Raw genomic sequence first — 5,837 nt, forward strand, 5'->3', positions numbered from 1 at the left:
GTGGGCATGTTCTGGTGTGTCTGTTGAGCCTGTGATTTTCTCAGCCAAAGAGAACCCACCAAAAGGTATGCTCTTACCTGGTTTGTCATTCTCGGGAAATAACTTGAGGGACACACATGCTTGGCATGCAAAGTTTTCCTTTATTTTGTATTGGGAATGGAGAGGTAGCATGTGGCATTCCTTAACCCTGAGGTATTCAATCTGTGCGTTGGGACTCCCTCAGGAGGTGAGCTCAGCCCTCGGGATGTCGTGAGGTGTCTTGGGGAGAGAGGTGGCTATAGCTGCTTAGCTCAGCTGCATGTTCTGCCTCCCTACTTGCTGCTTTTCTGTGGCTGTGAACAAGGTGGGTGAGGCAGTGTGGGGTGGGGAGGGCATGTGAAACATGGTGGGGGGAGGTGGGGGAGCCTCCCTGGCATCGGGCAGGTCGCCATCCCAGCCATTCCAGCCTCCTGCGCTGTGTGCGCTTGGGCTTCCCTCCCCGTCTGGAGAAGGCTCAGCCAGCAATTGCACTGAGCGCTGTGCAGAGTAGGACTGCTTCACTCTCAGTCTGGAGAAGGCTTGGCTGGTGAGCAGAAGCTCGGTACTGAGAGGGAAGCCTGACCCCAGAGAAAGCTGGCTGGGCGGCTCTGCTTGTGCTTACCGAGCTCTCTCCAGTGTACTCTGGCACTCGAGAAGGCTCAGATGGAAACACACACAGCGCCCTCACTGCATCTCATTGCCTACCAGCCTTCTCTAGGTTCCACCTTCACTCGTGCTCCAGGGAGGCCCTGCCAACAAGCGTGCTCAGCACAGGGCTTCTTGCTGCCGAATCGAGAGAAGGCTGGCTGGGCTGTGGAGGTGCTGCATCTGATCAGGTGCCACACTTTAGACTTCCCTCCTAGTCAGAAGGGAGGCGCGTGCTGTTTGTGGTGTCCTCCTGGCAGGCCTGATGCTAGAGAGCCGCACTAGTAAAGGCAGGCAGCGCCACGCTTCCCTCCGCTTGGGAAGGAGGGAGTCAGCCTGCTCTTAGGGGTGGGGGTGTCCAAATGCCCCAGTCTGCGTTCTTCCATCTTGCCTGGGGGGAATAGGGGTGGCATCTGCATGTTGGGGTGTATGTGAGCATGCCCCCATGTACTTTGAGGGTGAGTTGTAATCTTCTTCTGTGTGGCTGCAATCCTATCCACACTTTCCTGGGAGTAAGCCCCATTGACTCAAATGGGACTTACCACTGAGTAGACCTACATAGGCTTGGGGGTCTGTGTCAGCTTAACCAAGGATCTTCACCTTTCTCTTTTTCCTCCCCCTTCAAAAAAGAAAAAAAAACTGCTCTTGATCAGTCAAGCTTTGTCCCCCCAAAAAGATAAAAAATAAAAATACCCATTACTTTTCAGCTATTCCCCTTTTGCCTACTTCCTCCTTTTGGGTGGGAACTTCCCAAGTTGGCTGCTATTATAAGACAAAGGGCACAATCCTAGCTAGGTCTACTCAGAAGTAAATCCTATTGTGTTCAATGGGACTTACTCCCAGGAAAATGAGGTTAGGATTGCAGCCAAACAGTCTGGGTCTCAGTTTCACATCCATTTGCAATTAACAGATACACATAAAACAAAGTCTTCCCTTCCCCCAGCAAACTTCATCACTTCTCCCCACCTCCTTACAAGAAAGAAAAAAAATGTCCCTTTCCAGTACTCTCCAGGTGTGCTGCTAACATACTCAGAGTGCTGGCAGCTCTGCTGTTGGTTTGACTTCTCTTGTTTTTTTGTTTGTAGTGTCTAATTACAACACCTTCATCCCCATTTTGGGGGTAACTGAGGTGAAGTGATGTAATGGGGAGCCATGGCCAATGGCCACAAGGATCAGGAGAGCCAGGGGCCAGAAAAGTTCAAGAACTACTGCCTTAACCCATTTCGCCCCAGCCCACAGGTGTACACATCTGGTCCCTGTTGTGTGTATGCAGCATTGGGCAGAAATGGCTTAAGTTACATTGCTAAACAGACAAATTTAGACATTGTAGTATAAGATGCTGTACAGTGAAAAACTCCTCACTCGAGATACTTGTGCAAAGAGATTTTGCAAAGGAAATTTTTTTCTTGTGATAGCTCTGACCCAATTTAGATTAGTGAAGTCAGCAGCAGAGTTGAGAACTCTTGTTTTGACTTGGCCTGCTGACACATACAGGACTAGTACCACTCCTAAGGTGGGACAGGCACTTCAAGATGTTAGGAAGATGTTGAGAAGAGCAACAGCATGACAAATGGAACTGGGGTCGGTTGGTTCCCTGGATAGTTATTAATAAGGCTCACCTTGGCTGTGGAGTGAATACAGGGATTGTCTTCTGTGAAAAGAAGCATTTGAGTGTTCTTGAACACTTAATTTGATAAGCAGAAAAGGGATATTTAGTCCAATCTGCTGCTCCTTTACAATCCTTTGGTAGGTAGGAAGAGAATACAAGCAGAAAAATACTTATGAAGCATGTAGTTTGAGATGACTTGCTCAGATGCGCTTTGTTGAAATTCTCCAGCCAAAAGCTCCTCTAGAGATGTAATAGCATGTTGCTGAAGTCATGCTTTTTTCTACTATCAAGTTTTCATTGAAAGTTGTTAACTCTCACAATTAGGCTTAGCCAAAAAATTTTCAGACTTGTACACTATAGCCAAAATCAGGCACAGAATGAAGAATTCTTTCGGTGGATTGTGACCACTGAGTTGCAAATTATGTCTGCAACAAGCTTGCAATTTGATGAGACTAGGAAGACTTCTATACTCTCTTGTTCGTAGTCTCTGCCCTTTAGTCCCTCCACTAATCCAGTTCTTGCAAGAAATGATTTCTGTTAAATATTGGAAACTTGTGAACTTCAATTAAATATTTTACATGTGTGCATAGTTTATTGCGCACAGAATTTATTCTAAATTAGAGCACTAACTATCATGAAGTATATCCATCTGCCAAAAATATCAAATTAAGATACCTGTGCACTTCTGTTAAGCAGCAAATAATGTTTCCATCACATTTATCCAAATATGTCCTTTTAGGATCTTACATTCTTTAAAATAAAATATAATTGCTTGTCAGATGGTTCTAAGAGCATCTTCTGATGAAGTCATCTTCTTCCCAAAGCTAAACCTAAATGGCAGCAGATCAAATTTGTTATGAATGATAGCAGAAATAAGCTGGAATAGATTTTTTTGTTTAAAAAGAAAAAGCTTAGATGCCCTCTCTAAACCAACGAGAGTAGATTGAAGACTTTGTTGTGAACTACTCTGTCACTACTGAGATGAAGCATTGGTTTCTGGATTTAGAGGGCTTTCTCATAAACTTGACACACATGATGCTGTGGATACAGTGAAAGCTTAAAACCTGAGTATGGTGTGTAGAGCACTGATTACCATAAGTGCATTGGCACCCTCCATTCTCAGGCCTGTGCATGTGTCCGGGAGAGAAAGAAAAAACACTCTTCCATCCAGCTATCATGTAAAGTAAGAATTAGCTCATCTCGTTTTCCTTGCTGTGAAATACGACATTCTTCCAAATATGTTTAGAAATTGGGCTTTTCCTCCTGCAGCAAGAAGGCATCTGATAAATATGCATCAGCTTTTCATTTCCCCTTAGACATGCAGAACAGCCACCTACTAGTAATGCTTGCAAGGACATGAAGCATAAGTGATCAAATATAGCTAGGACATTTTATGTACAAAACCCAAGGACACACCAGATAAGCATGTGCTTTCTGATATGCAACATTTGAGGCTCTAGTGTCTGACAGGTCCTATGGCCAGTTCTGTGTCCCACCATGGTGCTTGCATTTGCCTAGGAGAGGTGCCTTTCAGAATTTTCTCTTCCTTTCTCTGATTAAGTAAGTGGTGTTGTGAGGAAGGGCTGCCCAAGTAGCTGCCTCCTCTTGCCCTCCCCATCTACAAGTGGGCTTCTTCAGAAACCTGTGTGTCATTGCAGGGCCTCTGAAGAAGCCCAATTTCAGATGGGCAGGGTGAGACAAAGTGGTAATGGCACAAGTTGTATGGTTGTGTACTTCTGCTGCTGCTGCTGCTGCCTGCATGGGGGGGGGCTTCAGGGGGTCAGATGGTTGGGCCCTGGAAGTCTGTGAGCCCTCAGTCAATGCCCAACCTGGCTGACCTCTGGCGTCACACTGCACGCAGAGTTTAAAAACAAATGTCATTTCCTTTTGCATGAAACTGTTGGATAAATTTTTGCTGTACTTCGATTAAAAGGGAGGTACAGACAAAAATTGCTCCTTTGTACATGTTTCTGGACAGCCATCTCTGCCCCCCCCCACCCGCCTTAGGGCAGAACTTTATATACTTCATGGTAGACAGAGGTCACGTTGAGTTGAGGGCAACAGAGCCATGTTATTTCTCAGTTCCATGCAGTGCTGTTGATTTGGATATGCAAGAACAGGGCAAAGAGGGAGTTCCAGTTAGTTTTTCCTTATCAGAATGGGTCACAAAAAGAAGCATGCCATTAACTTTTAAGTGTTTGTTTTTGGGGGAATGCAAACGATGATTTTGTTGATGCATTCATTTTCTCATGAATCTCCATTTCAGTTACATTTCAGTGATATTCAGTTGCATTTATTTATTTAGGAGAACATGCATACACAGGAGTGAGCCCACTACCATTTTAGTTGTCATGGCTATTAGTCCATATAATAATATTTTGAAATAAATGATTGGCAGTAAGTTAGCTGCTGCAAAATCGGAACCTTTACATTAAAGAAAAGTATAATTAATGCTTTTTTCCTATTGTTATACCCACCTTGAAGTGTCTTTTCGCGACTGATCAAAATTGGTTTTGCATTTGATAGTCGAGCACAGCCATTTTCAGCAACTGTGACTTGGCACACTGGTGTGCCGCAAGCAGTCTGCAGGTGTGCCACAAGAGTTTGGGGGATGGTCGTTTATTAGTAGGGCTGTTGGGAGATATGAGCCCCCCACCAACAGCATGGTGTGCCTTGTCAATTGTCAAAAAATGGATGGTTTGCCTTGACAATTTTAGTGCCTGGTCAGTGTGCCATGAGACGAAAAAGGTTGTAAACCACTGGTCTAGCAGGATGTGCTCAATTCAAATTATATCTTTGTTTCATATTATGGAACAATTTGAGAAAACAGAAACAGAAAACTTTACAGAAACAGTTAACAACTAAAATTGTCCAAGAAATCCTGTGACACAATCCTGTGATACAAAGAATAAAAGAAAAGCTTGAATTCTAAATGGTACCTGAATGTTTATCTGGTCTATTAAGTGATGCCCATCAGAATTATTGGTGTCAAAGCTTTGCCCATGAAAATAGGTATCACACAACCAATAAAACAGTTCAGTAGAAAGAGCAACAGCACCACGTACTCAAGATATAATTTTCATTTAAAATCAGTAATCGAAATAGGGTATTCTTATATATGGAGGACAGGGTAATCCAGCGAAAAAAAAATTCCATCTCACTTGGTTAAGGTTTATTATTAAATGTGAAAAAATTGCTGCATTATTTTAATTCAGCTCTGCCCATTTTCCAGAAGTGCTGCACTTATTGCATTAATCTTTCAAGCGAAGTTTTTACGACCGATTGCCTGCAGACTATGAGAAGTTTCTCCATCCATTACCCACAGGGAAACGGGCCCTGCTGGGTAGGAAAATATTTGTTACATCTTATCAGGGTGACACATAATCTAACAACAATTACAGCAGGCCCATATTTTGTACTATTTCAGTTTCAGTGTGAAAAATAGTTCTAATATTAAACCTGGAGTGGGTGGGAGCTCTAGTAACCAGTTGAATATTACAAGCTTGGCAATTGTGATTTTCCTTAAGGTTGTAAGCTGCGTCATTATTGGGTGCCTGCCCCAAGC

Source organism: Tiliqua scincoides, chromosome 2, assembly GCF_035046505.1.
Source record: "Tiliqua scincoides isolate rTilSci1 chromosome 2, rTilSci1.hap2, whole genome shotgun sequence".
NCBI classification, from domain to species: Eukaryota; Metazoa; Chordata; class Lepidosauria; order Squamata; family Scincidae; genus Tiliqua; species Tiliqua scincoides.